The sequence below is a fragment of the Rhopalosiphum padi genome, chromosome 2 (genome assembly GCF_020882245.1).
Source record: "Rhopalosiphum padi isolate XX-2018 chromosome 2, ASM2088224v1, whole genome shotgun sequence".
NCBI lineage: Eukaryota > Metazoa > Arthropoda > Insecta > Hemiptera > Aphididae > Rhopalosiphum > Rhopalosiphum padi.
Window position 1 is genome coordinate 886,113 of NC_083598.1, and position 18,736 is coordinate 904,848.

The following is an 18,736-nucleotide window of genomic DNA, read 5'->3' on the forward strand; positions in this document are numbered from 1 at the left end:
ATATGCTAATACTAAACTGTATAGCCATTATAATATAGACATTAGACATATATTGCGTATAACACTGAACCAATTAAGTCTGAATATATTTTAGGACTTAAGGTTATAATATTTTATTATACAACGTATAGCACAACATGCACACATTGAAGAATAGGAAAATATAGTACTATATCGGATATTATATATTAAATTAATTTGTAATGCTGTGAACGTTCATAATATATAACATAAATCGTACCTACCTATACACGGTGTTATGTCATCGCTGCAGCAGTGTATAATACACGATAGTTACAGTTAACTATAAATTATAAGCGCATAATGATTTTTACCACGTACGAGTGTAATAAAATATGCATTCCTATGAAATTTGTCGCTCGTGGTTTATCAGATAATAAATCCGAAAGCCTTATTATTATATAAAACAGACTTATGGAAATTGACCAATTAAAATTGTTTGTTGTGGCTATACAAATTGCATTGAAAAAAATCACAGACAACGTGATCTTTATAAATTATTATACCACATTATCGAAACAGTATTACGTGCGATAAATATTTGAAAATTCGTAAAGTTTGATTTGAGATATTTTTTAACACTTGATCGATTTCGAGACGATTTTATCACTTCAAATATTAGGTGCTGTGCATGCCGCCGTCACAGTTGAAAGCCACCACCACTTAAAATAGTGTTCAAGTCTTCACTATAGCACTACCAGACCATTAATAAAAATCAAAGCTTCTCATGGACCACTACGCCATTATACATCGTTTAATCATCAATTCAATTTAATAACTATTTTAATAATCGGTACCTGAAAATTATTCCAAAATATGATTATAATATTATATTATTAAAATCATCGTATATACCTTCTTTCTACTTCCTAATGACTATTATCCGGAATGTAACGAAAAATGATGAACCGGTTTTGACGCAGGTCAATCCCAGAGGTCGTCGGTCTCCGGCTATATGGCAAATAATGATGAAGATTCGAAGGAGAAGAGATTATGAAGAATGAAAAATATCTAAAATAAATAACATTTAATGATGAATAGCAGTGAAATGTGCTAGTGATATGTCTGAAAACCTATACGCCAAGATAAGCAACTTTCCCTTTTTAAAATTGCAATTTTAACGTTTCGGCATTTGCTTGGAAAAAACGCATCATACTATGCGTATTCATACGTTATCACGCCGGACGAACGTTGACGAGTTTAATTAAAATAGATTGAAGATTGCACAAACAAATCAGTCAAGCGAAAGTTGATTATTCATAACATTATAACGTAAATAAATGAATAATATATAATATAGATTTTAACGAGATTTCAAGACACCACCTTCGGTACGGACCTGAAAATTATTGAGATGTGTTATGCAAATATTTGACAGAACATTACATGCTCGAAATATATTATATTATATTATATATATAATGTGTTTGTATACGGCAGTCCAAAAAACCAATTATGTACAATATAGGGGAGGAGTTCACACACGACTTAAACGGTTTTCTAGACAACTGAATGTCCGAGTTCATGTATGCATATAACAATAATGTATAACGTGAGACGTCTTTTTTTTGACGTTTCAAAAGAGAAATGAGTTTCTTTACATACATTATTTTATAAACCACATACACGTATGAACCATTTAGAAAAGCTTATGTATAAAGCCGATGTACTCAAGTAAAAATAACATCTCGTATGTACAGTGTGAGAGAATAACTGATGTATACTATAAATAATATTAAAAATATAAAATATATATAATGAATATACGTACTATATTATAATATGAATTTATTTGATGTATAAATATGGCTATTGGCTATATACCACAACGATGTAGGTATATCAGATCCCGGTAACCTTATATCTTTGCATCCGGCGTTGTGGTTAAGGTGCTTTTTTCGAACCATTCTAAAGGGTTAACCCTACACTTATGTATCTAAAAGCAACATGTGCATGACAACGTAATTTTTTTTTTAAATATAGATATGCGATATGCGTAATATGTATGTGTATGCATCCAAATGCACTCTTGCATCCAATAGAATACTATTTAATGTAAATATATATTTAAAAAAGTAGCATTGCCGGTATATATTATGTACAAAGTACCAATTTAGATATTAATAGTAATTTCACAAAAATGTTATATATTATCTTTAACGTTAGAATCATAATCGATCTATATTATATAATATAAAATAAATATAATATGACATGTACTAAATGTCGCAATGCGGCTATAAATTATTGTTTTCTACAATATTATGTAAATACGTTTAAGTAGAAAAATCATGTAAACGATGACGTCGGATTTTACGGATATCAAACATTATTTTTGATAGTTACTGTTGCAGTTATGGTAAAATTCGGATATATTGCTGCAGTCTGCAGTAACATGCAATCGGTTTATATGGTCCTACAATAATGTATGGTTAATCGTACGAAAATTATTACGCTTCGATAACATTCCGCCGCGCATGTCATATAATAATAATATGTACCTATCTAATAGGTTATATATTTATAAAACTCGCGTTTTTTCGCTTATATATCTATATTATTATCCCCGTCGAATTCTTCAACTGCTGCACCCCGCCGTGCACTGTTCGGTCAGGCACGTTATGATATTAAACCACACGGTGTAACCTAGTTCTTCGAGTCTCACGAACGCGCGCAGATCCGATAAAATGTGAGACGAAGGCCGCGACGGGCGACGTGAATTTGACGCCCGGATTGTCGGATAGGGCGGCGGGCAGGTTGAGGTGGCCCGGGGGATATGAGGCATGAGATAGTGTGCGTCTCGAGTCTTGACACAGACAATATATAATGCGACAGCTAGTATACGTACCTATTTATATTGTTAAAATACATACACAGAGAGGTGTATAATATTATTATATAGTATATACGCCACAGAATCACGGGCGAAATGACACAAAACGGGGCAGCCGCGTTGACGGGAGGAGTCCGGTAAATAAAAAAAAAACAAAATGAAAATAATAATAATAATAATTTACGACGGAAATGAAATCGTGATCGGAGTATAATTTTTTGACTTGGTCGTGATCCGCTCGAGCATGTTCATTTCGTCAGAGGCAATAAATTAACGGGCGTCGTCCGAGGGATATTATATACGCGAACCTATTCGCTGTAGTCATACCGACGATATACACAGTTATATGTGGTTATATTGTCGACCTACAAAAAAAGATAAACTCATGATGCCGCCGCACCGTTTATGGTGGACATATATGACTCATATATGATTTTCACGTCTCGTGTTATTACTATAACATAATCGGGAGATTGCCCAACATTTCGCGCTCTGTCCGATCAACATTATAAATCTTCGTCTGAAAAATGATCTATCATCCTAGTACACCTATTACTTACTTGTTTTAGTGTTAATTTTTATCAATATTGGATTGTTAGAGAAACGTTTCTACCACCTATCATACATACATACATACATACATACATACATACATACATACATACATATGAGTACTATATACATATTATATAGGTATATATATTCAGAATTATAACCCATAAGTTTGGTTAAATTAAGTAGTATCAGTAAATAAAAAAAAAAGATGGTATCAGTTTATAAAATATATTAGTTTATATTAGAAAAACCTAATGCTATTGTAAAAGATAATATTACATATTTATAGGTACGGTACGAATAGTCGCTTTTCTAAGCACGTCCTAATTCTAATTGATATAAAATTGTTAAAATATAAACTGTTACATTGTGCTCACATAAACACATATGCGTACATTATACACACGCTTAATATTATAGTCAATATGCAAATATAATAAATATGTATATTATATTGACTTGCATTGTTTGTCATATCTCTGAGGGGGGGAATGAGTGGGCGAAAAATCGATTTACATTCAGTTACTTTGATATATATATATACCTGTGCAGCCCCGTTTTCAATAACGGCATCGCTGTCAACTAAATAATGATATAATAACACTTCGCCGCTGTTGGTACAGCCCCGCCAATATACAATACAATTTAAAATACGCGATAGCACACAGTTACGTCTATAGGTACCTGTCACCTGTACCTGTATTATACAAAAGTGTTGAACGATTGGTCATTGCCCATATACTATTATGACAATATTATAAAGTCGCGGACGCCTTTTTTTTTGCAATTTATACACCCGTTGAATAAATTTTAAATTTCAAAGTTCAAAGTCAAATGTGGTTACCACTAGAGCGTCTTAAATATCAGATAAAATATAGGTCACTCAAGTACATAACAAATATTATAATGTGCAGCCTTGTACATTAAATGTCTCGAAACGCACAGCTACATCATATTATACCGATTAAAAACGGTTTACGACCGCATAAATGCGACATTAAACTGTAATTATTATTATTATAATTTAATTAACGGTATGAAACGCGTTAAATTGATGACGTATATTATAATATGTAGGTATACCACTATTATACCCGTAGTTATGCGATTTTCTTTGGACAATTTATCGATTTATATTTTAACGATATCAAGTGCATTATATCATTTTAACGATTTTATATTATAATAAATTATTATCGGAAGATTTAGGATAAGAATTTTGCGAAAAACTCCGACGCACCGTTTGGCTTCACTACCGGGTGATGAACTTCATAGAATTATATTGCATATTATTATGTCATTAAATTATTTTCTTCAGCACGAGAGAAGTCGCAATGAACACAAAATGGTCACCATAAATAATTACGATTCGAAATTCGTGTGCATCTATAGTATACGTATATAGTTTCAGTCCTGGCATGTATAATATACACTTTGGCTGCGGTTGCGCCGGCAGCGGGGGGAGAATAGAAAACAATAATCGTGCGGCGGAGGTTGCCGACTCGCGGGTATATACACGGTATATATATATAATATATATATATATACTTTTTACAAGTCGAGAGAGCACCCACGCAACGTATTTTGATTAATCTGGTCCGGGTAACTCGATCTGTCGGGATATACAGAAAACCGGTCCACCGCGGTGGTTAAGTCCCCACTTCGCCTCCTTATAGGACTGTATAAAACATATAATAATATATACCGTGCACCCGCCCCTCCTTCCACGACCGACCGTTCCTCGTTCGCGACCGCTTACCTCCCCGTCATCCGCCATATTATATATATTATAATCTAGTTTTGTACCGCGTATATTATAATAGTAGAACTGCAGTGGGAAGGGGTATGCAAGTATAAGGGGTACGGGCAGATCCGTTTCGACTTCGGGTGTGGTTCCAAGTCACGACGTCACCTACATTTTGTGTACCGACAGTATAATACTGCAGCTACTACTACAATACTATATATTATATACTATAATATTACTTCTATACCTACGCTATTTATTAACAATAATAATTTATTATGGTATTGTAAATTATGATATACATAATAATAAGTACATATATAATAGGAAACGTAGCTTTGATATAGCCGATACGATACACGTTATTTACCAAAATATTGTACGTGCTTATTATTTATTTTCAAACTACAATCAAAAAAAAAAAAAACGTTCGCGGGACGGAAGCTTTTTGGGTCAGCGCGTCGAGTTGTACATTTGTACAGTTGTATCTATACATATTTATTTATTATAGTCTTATAGTTTTGAATACGAATTCGTGGCTCTCGATTGAAAAAATTTCTGCGAAAACCAGTTCTCAATCGGAAAAATTTCGAAATATCAAATGCAGTGGTGCATTAACGCGTGATATTGGTATACTTATATACACGAGTATACCGCTAAGAGGTAGGTAGTAGGTACGAAAACTCGTTGGGTAGCGTACTTTATAATATTTTATTAAAATTTACCAAATATACGACTTTGAACATTTGCATCTATAATGTTCGATGTTGTTACTATTAATATTAGTACACTAGGGTAGTAGGGTTTGATTTACATTTTTCACGTTTAAACATATATAATATGTATAATATTTTCCAAACATTTATTTAAAAGCTACAAAAAATTTGTTCGTACATCAGGCTTGAATTGTATTTAAATGTTAACTTTTTTTTTAAGCGTTATATATCTACTATTATAATATTGATTTAAAATCAAACCTTTTACGGTTTTGTACGATATATACGATGGTTGTCATTCTAAAATATGTTGTTTTTTCACGTGTCTACAAAATAACAACAAATATTATCATAATCGCTATAAGCCTATAACGCAACGTTCAAGGACACAGTGCGGTTTCGGTGATAAACTATTGTATTATTATGGAATCGCGTGATTATAATATCTATTAACGAGAGACTATACGGAGTGCACGATTGTTTCTCTCGGTCAAAAATGTTCATTCCGCGGAACAAAGATCTACAACTACAAATACACAATGACATCGTACGCGTTTACGTATATACTTGGTCATATGTAATATAGTTATATATTTATTATATTATTGTGTGCGTGTGGGTACAAACGTCGCGCGTTTATTATATTATATATATATTTGTAACGGTATACCTATAAACACTGCAGCAGCAACGACCTACCGTCTTCGCTAACACGTGCACACCGCGCGCCGCCACAGCCGGCTTTTCTCTGACCGCTTCGTGAGGCGGCCCCGGTGTTGACGGACCTTAACCGCCGAATAAGAAAATAAAAAACTGTAGGAGAAAAAACAACTACACAAGTAAAAATAAAATTAGACGAAAAAAATAAAGAGAGAAGAAAAACGTTGGCGGAGCGGAACGCATGTTATAGATATATATGTGTATGTGTGTGTGTGTGTGTGTGTGTGTATGTATAAGTGCATGTGTGTGTGCGTGTGTGTGTGTGTGTGTGTGTGTGTCAGACCGCATTAAAAACCAGTTTCCACGGCGCGTCTCAATGTTTAAACACGAGTAACCATTATTATATCAGCCCGGATAATTAGCCCGGATCTAAACACGCGGCTACTAAATATATTATATAGGTACCTTACAGTCAGTCATGATTTTTGTTCAGTCCCATTGTCGTAGATTTTTGTTATATGATCCATACGGGAACTGCCTTGCACGTTCCGGATTTTGTCGTAATATTACTATGAATAATTATATATTCATTATATAGGACACATTTTTTACAATCTTTTATGCATTCATATTAATCCCCAAGGAAATTTAAAAATAATTGTCATTATTAGAAACAATCTTCTTGGGGAAAATTAAAACAACATTGTATAAATGTTTTAAATATATAAAATATAATATGTGTTATATATATATATGTATATGCTTTTTAATATTATTTTTTTTACAATGTATAAATGTTTTTGCATAATTTTTATTTTGTAAAATCACCAAAAAGATTACAAAATAGAATAATGATTGCAAGAATATTTTTATTGGTTTTTATTTATACAAATGACATTAAGACACTTGATTATAAATTAATAAGATCCTATATGCTACGTGATGAAAACCAAAAGATAAGAAATTCGCACATATTATTAATGGATTCAAAATACCAAACGAGTAGAAATTTCAATAAATTCGTTAATTACCATCGGCAGACCGTGAAATATTACCTATAATCTATACAAAACACAATTTTTAACCGGTCAATAAACAATATTTAGTAACAAATGACGGTCCATGACCAGCGTTAAAGTCACATGCAATGGATATAAGAACGCATAATTTCAAAATTTAAAATAACATTTAACAATAATAATAATAAAATAAATATAATTTATTGTTTTGACAGAGTGCAACAACCGTTATAAATTATTATAATTATTAAATGATGTCTTACTCAAGATTTCTTTTTAGGTACACGTTATTTTTTACAGAGCTAAAACACGGCTATTAATTTGTGGTTAGGTGTATATAATAGACGTGTACTTATACGTGTAGTGAGTATTAATTGCGATTCTTAAAAAAATAGTAATAAACCATATCGTATAATGTCTAGAAATGTGTACTGCAGTCTATAACAGTATAACTATATACACACATATATATATATACTAATATAGCAGACAAAATTAAATCCATGTCGTCTATGAACGCCCGTTAACGACTAATTACAGGATATTGTAAATTATATATTCGTTTAATCAGTAAAAACAGCTTTGAATCCGTTGCGCATTTCAATTGAACACAGTTGTAGAGAGAAACAGTGAATAATAAATAAAGTAATTTATACTAAATTCGTGACACGTTTAAATCATACTTCACTTAATCGTTTAAAATAAAATACATTTTCCTTCACTGAATACTCTAAATTACTAATAAGACACATGATAATAGACATTTTAAGGGTACATAAATTTACAACTATAAGACCCACCACTAAATAAATTCGATTTATTAATTTATTTTAAACGTCTAACTCTCAATTTTAAAAATAATATTTATTGTGTCTTATTTAGTGTAGAATAGCCACATTTTTAGTTTTATTAAGTATTGATTAAAAATTAATTTAATATCTATGATTTCATATGAATAATATTTAATAACCAAGCTAATAAATTTAATTTGTTTTTATTTTTATAGCATCAGTAAATATTTATTGTATTTAAAAAATTATTAAAGAAAAATTGAGCTAATAATAATTTGTATCTGCATTTGAAAGGGAACCGCCTACTACTTTATCTACAAGATGCTACTTATGGGGTTATATTTGTGGATATTGTACTAAAATGAATTTTGTGTCGTCATTCGTCGTTATTATTATATATATAAATCGTTACACTTCTACAAACGTAATATATTTTATGAATATTCACTACAGGCGTTCGTTCTTAGGGAATTTTTATAAAATAATTTAGCTAATGATTTAGACCCCAGCGGATAAACTATAAATATATGTAATATAATATTTTGCAATAATCTTTATATTTCAGACAACAATGGGATAAATCTCTTTTTCTAATTCGTTGAATACTACTTGATTGTACAATTGTGATGTGGCTGTGTATTATATTATATATCGTTATAAGCTGATGATAACAAACGATGTACTGTAGCAATCTTGATGAAGAACGAGCATAATATAACGTTATATGACGATACCTTATAGCAGCTATTATTTTGATAACATCGTCGCCGTTTCATTTTTTCTTCTCCGATCATAAAACACGATGATTTCGCGTAGAAAACGCAGATCGTGTCCGTATGTTTTAAAAATTATGAACGCGAACGTGCGCCGGAAATACCTACAAATCTTGTGTAATAAACAGAGACTTAATGAAATATACGTCATGTTATTTTTATATTGTCTGTGTAATAATAGGTATGAATTATAAACTTGGTATAATGGTTTAATTCGCGGTGGAATAATTACAATGTTGCAAAATTTCACGATTGGAACAATAAATTCATCGTATATATTATTATTAACTCTGCAACTGAGCTGCAGACACCATACGTACTACTTCCTAAATCTGACGACGACCCCCGTTATTGGGCTCGAGTGGAATTCTTGTATAAAGATTCTACATTTTTGATTCAGAAAAAACCTGGTACACTGCAGTTGACGTGCAGTTTCATATCGTGAAATCTCCACCGTTCATCGGCTCGATCCCGATTCGGGCGCGAGTAAACGTGACGATCCAGTTTATTTTTTCGACCAGACGAGCGGTGATTTATAATAATACAGCCGTGTGGTTTTTGTATATTATATAGTGTTCGAGATTCGCACACGGAACTCGGCAAATTGGTCCGGGCGAATTATTTTATATATTATTATATTATATAGTATATTGTTATCCATGAGCATCGCGGGTGAAAATACGTTGTGGCGTGCTTGGATCACGACGCGAGTCAGTCTTACCTTTACTTATATATATAAATATAAGATATATAAAAATAAATACACACACACACACGTAAACACTGCGGGATGAGTCGCACACATCCCACGCGCGCTATACGGATGTACCGAGCATAATGGAAAAAAACCGACTCTAAAAACGTATATACCTACATCTTATTGTGTATTGTGTACGTCTGCTGTGTCTTGGCGTGCGCGTATATACAGATGTATATTGTTACAATTTTTTATGTGTACCTATATATAATACTCATACCTACTCTACAGAACCAACTGTAACCTGCACGATATTAGAATGATGCGCGACGTGAAGGATAAAAAACGATTATTATTTATTATGATTATTATTATTATTATAGACCATGTGTTCTACAGCACAGGGCAAAGTCGTGTGAATATGTATGTGTGAGTGTGCTATTGAAGCCGTGTCCAGTGTGTCCACCCATAAAAATTGTAGGTAGGTGACTCATGCAGTCTATCACAGTTTTGGCGATGGACCTATAATGGTGATACCAAACATTCCTATTAGTATGTGTATTTTGAAAACTATGTATTATTATTATTATTACTACAGATGGCAATGATGGCATTTTCCCCATTTGTGTCGATAATATAAATATATTTTTTGTACTTTTCTGGTCAACTATAGCAGAACACACATTCGAAGTTTGTATAATGAACACTCTTTGTACAAAATCTCTTTCTTATTCTCTCTCTATAAGACATTAAGATATATATATTTATAATTAATAAATTATAAATGCTTCAGTAACCAGGTACTTATCTAAATTTAAAAAAATGGCTACTATAAACCATGCATTGTTAATTTACACAGAACGCCAGGACTAATACTTGGTTGTCACTTGTCGATAATATATTTAAGTTATAATTAAATAAGCTTAACTAATTTTTGATTTAATAATTGCTTATGCCTTATACATATTATATATAATATAGTTCAAGCATCAATTAATAAAAATAAACTTATATGTTAGGTTAGGTTAGGTTAGGTATTATAAAAATATTATACATATTCTATTATATACAACCAGTTCGGTCACAGTGCAACACTACTATTGCAAGTTGACGATGTTCAGCATTTATGATATAGTAAAGAAAAAAATCCTAGGAAGTTTCTAGGTCAAATGTGTTCGGAAAAAAAGAGAGAAGCTAAAAGGAGAAAAACTATCATTATCATTATTATACGAATATTTCGTCTATGATCTTTATACGCGTTTCGTACCAAGTCAGACATTAAGTGCACTCCAACGTTGTCAGATCTAATGTCTCGCGGGGGATCCGTTACACGTCAAAATTTAAGCACTCGCTAATTTTAAAATATATATATATATATATACGAGCGCGCGCGCGTTAGCATGTGTACATGAGTACATGTTTATGCGTGTGTGTAAAAACTGTACACTTATGTGATTTCTATATCATAGCGTTTTATTTGCGCCGGCGGTCATGTAGAGATTTCATTCGGAGTAGAGTGAAAAAAATGGCAACGACCTCGGAGGCACGAATAAATTCTTATATCGTGTCAGGGGTCGAATTTCTCCGACAAAGCCGATCGGTTTTAGCCGAAAACAGACTTTCGTAGTAGTTATAATATATAGGTACGTGCGATAATAAAATTTACTATATATGGATATATTAATTATATATACACATATTCAATTTCAATACCTACTATATTACGTGCATAAACTCGCTTCGATAATTAGCGATAATCTTCAGCTCAGACCCGTTATTATGTCTACAATAATCATTATTACATTAATTATGCAATAAACGACGAATAATTTATACCACATATAAAAACTACTTGTTTCTATTAACTACAAAAGCTTTAAGTAGTTAAACATAAGACAATATATCCTCAACTGTACATAATATGCTTCAATTTACTAATATTATGTTACCTATACTCTATACTATATATTTAATTATAAACAATACGGCTTGCGTATTTAATAAATTATAACAAATGAGGTATTTGAACAGCTATAGAAACATAAAATGTTTAGCGTTGAATGTATTAATAAAAAACTTACAAGTACACTTTTTTTTTTATAAAATTTATAAGACAAACAATATATAATTAAGTTTATCAATAAATATTATGAGTATCAGTTTACATCATAATTTTAAAAAAGCAGACACCATAGATGACACTTTAAAAGCAGATTTAGCTAAGGTTGATTATAATTTAAGACAATTGATATTTAAGTAAGATTTAAATTTCTATGAAGTACATTACGTAGATAAATTAATCAACTCTTGAAATATAATAAACATTAATTACGTTTAGCATAATATGTTATAGTGCTACATATAATATTGGATTCAATCAAACCAGGTTTGTGATTTGGGGACATGCGAGCCATTATTATGTATTAATGTTCTTTCATAGTATGATGTGCCCCCACTAACCTACCCCCAGACTTGGGTTTAGTCAGTTCCTCATATATGTAATTAAATTAAATTTCTAATACTCTCATTCGTAGGATAATTTTTACTATAAAATGGAATTAACATTAAAATACTATAAAAATAGGTTATAACAATATGGTAATGTGCGATAGTTATCAGAATTGCAGACGACGCGACGTCGTTAAATATATGTTGTCAATAATAATTTTGTCGGTCGACGACGCGTTACCGGCGGCCCTAGAGCTGCAGCAACAGCGTAATCATAAAGGTTGAAAAACAAGAACGCGAAGGGAAAAGTCTGGTACTTACCCATTTATAATATTATATACACTCGATTCGTTATTTTTTCTTTATGGCATCAGATCTATACCTACTCGTTATATAGATACAGTTACACAAGTAGTATAATAGTATAATAATAATATATATATATATATATATATACAATATACATATATGAATTAAATATAAACCGCGGAGTCATTAAAAACTAATGTCCGAATACGTCTTAAAAAACACAATAATGATTTATACAAGATGAGCCTCGACGAAGTGTCGTTTACTACGTACCTATATATAAACGAGACCACGGCGGAGAAAGAAATTCCGACGAGGTTATAAAGGTGCGTAGAAACCGGTGCCCCGAGGGGTAGCACATTCGGCTCTAACCTGGATACACTCACACACAGACAAACACACACATGAACATGCTGTATACAAGCGTGCATAGCATGTATGCGCAGCATCCGAGAGTATCCTGCAACAGAGATTATACGTAATGCATGTTATGATTCCTTGAGATCGTAAAAAAAAGCCGTTGATATGCATTCGTGTGCGCGTGCGTGGTTTTTCTTCCATACATTGTCCGCATATTGTAGCTCGTGGGCGTAGGTATAAGGTATAGGTACTAAGTACTTATATACGAAACGCAAGAAGAAAAACAGACAATGGACAATCGTAAAAAAAGACGAAAAAAATAACACTAAGGTGCGCATAATATTATAATGATCGAAGCCTTTTTATGGAGAGAAAATACCGCGCGCACGTTATTACTTATTAGCTTCCGCTGTGGTCCCGGAAGTATGTAGCTGCATGATAACAAGACCTTCTATACCACGCCACTTATATATGTATAAATACCTCGTTAAAAGCCTGCATGGTATATACCATAATATAATACCTGCTGTAACTACGCGCATCACAGCCACGACCAGAAATATGATAATATAAAAATAAAATAGCGCGTCATATTATATACAACTTATGAGTGGTGTTCGCACGAAACGTACGAATCGTGACTTACAGCTGCGCGCGTATTACAAATATTGGCCGTCCGTCAATGACAGCCGCAAGAGCACAGCCATTAAAACGGTGCGATCTGAATAAAGAGCAAAATAAAGAGTTGACCGAAAACTGCGTAGCAATAATAATATACATTATTATTTATTATTATTATCACACACATCGCAGTGTTTGTAGACAACTGCGTGGCATGTAACAGGTTTCGTTTATAGACGCTGTCATTAGCGTCATGGTGAGGGAGCCGTCGCAGGCTATATACAGCTAATAATTTTAGGGGGGTCCAAAACGTTATAGCTTCGGAGAAGGAGAATGGCAGTGCAACTATTATCATCTTATATTATATACTTACCTATATGTCCATCGGCGTCGGACATGAATTTTTTTTTGTCACGACCCACATAATATAAGCGGTTTCCAAAAAACGTACATTGTAAGATATTCAATTTATATATAAGCCAATGCGAGAAGTGAGAAAAATATACGCAATAATATTATTAAATAATAGGTACGTATACGCGTCCATGTACGTGGGTACGTGGTGCAGTTGTATTATTATTTTGTGACAAGTCACGCGTTTAAATTATAATCATAATAGACTATATGGTCGCATACCATAACTATATTGCCTATAGGAATATATAACTGCCGATAGAAAAAACTCATTTATCGATATGTAACTATAATAATATCATGCAGAGGGCAGTTCTCGGTAAATTCCTATCAAATCACGTAAAGAAAATGTCCCCAGTGACTTTAACGGTGGAAAAAAATCCTTAGTGACTTTAACGGTGGTTGTCTCAAGACTTTTAAAATAGAGGCTAGAGATTTTTCCATGCGAGTAAATCACTTTGAATTCCAAAGCGAGATTTTAGTTACGTCGTTAAGCATAATTACAATAATAATAATAATTTTGATAAATTGTGTATATTACGTACCGTGAACCAGAAGACGGCGAGTGCGTTTGAGACACGTCGCTAAGTGTAATCCAAAACTCAGATAAAATAAAATTTGAAAAAAAATATGTATTTTCTTACGTCGAGACCGACACTATTATAACGTGTAAGTAGGTATTTACTAATATTATACTACGTGCAGCGTGTGCGTCGAAAAAGGATTTCTTGGGCCGCGTCTTTTGCAAAGTATACGACGCACTTTTAGTAGCAGACAAAAAACAAAAACAAAAAAAAGTTCCGCGCAAAATTTTGAACACACAGCGCGCGCGCACACACTCGGACCACGCGAACGCGGACGACGACGACGACGACGACAACAACGGTTGCAGGTTGGCGGCCGGCGAGACCGTAAATCACACACTGCACGCACGCAGGTAACTCAACTCGACCGGTGGCGCGGAGGCCGCCGCCGCCGCCACGTGAAAACCCGCCGCGAGTCCATCCGCCTCCCACCTGACGACCAATCGTCGTTACCCAAAGACCTAATTCCACCGCCGCCGCCGACTCGGTAGAACCACCGCCGACGCACGCACGCACTCGCATTCTCTCGGCACTTGCACGCACACAACCGACGGGTTCCGTTAAATCTCTCAGCTGCTGCTTCGGCTTCAGGTCACACGCGCGCGCGCGCACACACACACGTCGAATCAACGGCACTATACGCTCGTGTGTGTGTGTGTGTGTGTGAATCGCCGAAACCGCGGTGCTGCCGTCATGTATATATACGCGTTTTATACGTTTTTTAAACTCATTTTTTCGGTCCCCATAATGCGATGTATAATACATATATGTTATGTGAATCTCGTACGGTAAATCGCCGTATAATATGTATATACTGCAGCGTAATGTATAAATATATAAATTACCCGAAGTCTATCGGCTGAACGTGTGCGCTTAATATATGTAGTCGACTTATTTGTTTATCTGTATAGTGTCTACAACATATAATTATTATATATTGTATAAGGTGCTTACAATATGATGTTCAGGTTTTAAAAGTAAAAATAATCGATATTTTTACATTGAAGACAATCTTTAATGCATTACAAATTACCTATATATACACCGACCCAAGAAAAAATTGTTCACAATTTTATATCATAATGTTATAGCAACCGCAACATCATTATACGGTCATCATCTGTTATTGATAATATAATGAATTTATTAAACTTAATAACCAAAATTATTTTTTATCATAGTTATTCAATATATATATATCATAATAATATATTATAGATATAATATGTACGCAGTATATAAATATTTTACTATGTTATACATGATATATTAAATTAAAATGTTAAATATGACTACATAATATAGACATTATACATTAACACCCATCTATGTCCAACCTTAGCTGAAATAAGATATTTAAATAAATAAAATTAACAATAATGTTTTTCTCGATGAAAAGTAAAACGGATATAAATAACACGTTATACGATTTCTAATATTTTTAATTGTAGATAGTAGCCCAATAGGGATTATATTATCGAAGTAATTTTAAGACGCTTTAAGAGGACGTCATCATATCCAAATGTATTTTCTCCATCTTACTAACGCATACCAAATTTTACGTTCAGAGGAATCTGTTTAACTCAGATAGTTGTTATATTAAAGTGAATTAACTTATTATCAAGTGTAAAAGTAAAAATATTACCTAGGACTTCACAAAGGTTTTTTTGATACTTAATTTTAAAGCGTATTATAACTTAGTAAAAATTATAAATTTTGTGTGCAGGGTATTATTTTCTCTATTTGATTATTATCTAGACATATGTGCTGAAATACTTAATGACTGAAAAACAAGATGTTTGCACATCTTATGTAAGAATTACGACCTTTATATAGATTGAATTTTATTAGTAGGTATTTATATATTTATTATCCTGTATCCGCCTAAAGCGATGGTTTTTAAAAAATTATAACGTAGGATAACCATTTATAACACAGAGAACTCAACAAAGTGATGTAGAAATGTATTCATATATTTGAGTGTTTCTTAATAACAGTTTAAAGTATAAAACAATTTTTTTGCATATTTTATTCTTTTTAATTCATATTATTTTGCATAATAGTTTATAAATGTATTTTTGTCTGTGTTTAATTTATCTTTAAAATTGTAGAATTAACCCACACACATTAGATTAATAAATAATTATCGTTTATAGACAAATTATTAAAAATTACATGTCGTTTCTATACCCTAAAATATTATACTACAGAAATATAGAAAAATATAAATAGATATGAACATACGCAGCTATTATGTATTTTGCTATACATGACGTCCAAGTGGTTTGTTTTTCTCGTGACAAGTGACAAACGTTGTAAGACATATATAATGAGAGTCTAACAGTACAGAAAAGGGAGTTGGAACGACGATAGGACGAGAAAAGATTTTAAACATAACATGAGATAATAAAGTATAGGAGAGTCAATTTTCCCACTGAATAGTTTATTCAGTATTTCAGTATACGTATTCGTATTATTTAAATTCGCAACTTGCCTATACGAACAGCCTGCAGCAGAAGAGAACCCATACTTGCGATATGCTGTTTTGTCTTTTGTATAGGTATATACGTTAATCTGGTATAACAACCGTCACCATATCCATGATGATTATCGAACGTGTTCGCAATTTTACCATAACGGGACGTTTTCGATAATACGCCTGTAAGTCGTAATAACTGCTATATAATATGTTGTATACTAATATATATGTATATTGTATGATTGTATAATATATAATATTTAAGTACCTACTATTATAGTATAATATTCTGAAATTGGAAAAAAAAGTAAAGAAATAAGGAATAAAAAAACATAATGTTAAATATTTAATTTTTCATAGATTTTGAAAGACTTGAATTTTTCGGTAGAGGATTTCATCATAGTATAAAATGCATTTCTTAAAATATTTTTCTTCATTAAAAATTGGTATCTGTGCTTCAAAATTTTTATATGATATTAGTTCTATATACATGAAATTTAAATTAATGACTATTACTTTTATGAGTGAATATTTTTTTAAATAATCATATAAACACCATCAAATGTTTATGGATATTAATTAGTACATACATATTATATACCTCAATGATAAGTCAGAGGGACTTAACTTCATTAAGAATATACTTTTAAGTAAATTATTTATTAAATTATACTTATTTTCGAATATTGATTTGTTTAAGTACCCACCTAAATTTATTTTGATAAACCTACTTTAAAATTATTGCTAAGATTTTATACCAACGGGTATAAATCATAATAATACATGCAATATATGCAGTAAGTACTAACTAGTAACTACGTCCTCTATATCCTCTCCGAATTTTTTAAACTTCTTTGGAATGGAATTATAAGCAAACCAGTTATTATAAATTTATATTACATACCAATAAATCGCTTACTCCCTGTGTCCGTGTCGTTTGTACATAGAAAATAATGACTGTCAGAATATACCTATTTATATTTTTAAAAATGATTTACATAAAATATTACTAATTATCATAATAAACTAGAACAATATTTCTAGGAAAAAACTTCATATTATTATCTTCGTTGTTAATTTCTAATAAACCGTCATTATTTTTATAATATTTTTAAAGCCCATATTATTATAGGCGTATTAAAATTATACCCGCACCAGCTACAACCATTTTAAAGGTTCATTGACACAATCAATTTATAATAATATTAATATTATAGATACACACGTGTATATTATAACTTGTGCACTGATTGTTTACGATGCTAGATAGAAAGTGTTCGATAAATTCTCAGTAAACATATGGATTTTTGGTTGTAACACATAAAATCCCGTCATGAATATAGTATATACCTAAATTGAATTTTTTATTTAGATCTCCGTTCTAGTTTTAATATTTTAACTATTTTTATACTTTGAACATAATATTTTAACACATCAGTTACCGCTCGACCGGTTTTAATATACGGCATGTTATTACAGGTTTTTAAAGAACTTTAATTTATTCTTATTATTTACTTATAATTTTATATTTGTTGTCTAATTATAATTAAGCTTTATATAAAGTGGTTAATACATTTTAAATTCCAGCTAAACTTTCTACAAATAACTGATGTAAATTTTTAGTAACCCTGCAGAGTGTTATTATAATTCATGATTTTCAAAATTAAAATGAATACAAGATTTCAAGATATATAATGTTATAGTATTAA

The 18,736-nt window shown here is 31.9% G+C and overlaps 1 protein-coding gene across 2 annotated transcripts in view; it reads right to left on the reverse strand.

The window, feature by feature from the left end:
* Positions 1–14,910, reverse strand: part of LOC132920637 (uncharacterized) — a 67,142-nt gene extending 52,232 nt beyond the window's left edge. For both annotated transcript variants that reach the window (XM_060983169.1, XM_060983168.1), the window contains exon 1: positions 14,510–14,910. The gene's annotated coding sequence lies outside the window, so the exon portion shown is untranslated. The remainder of the gene's footprint in view (positions 1–14,509) is intronic.
* Between the last annotated feature and the right edge of the window lie 3,826 nt (positions 14,911–18,736).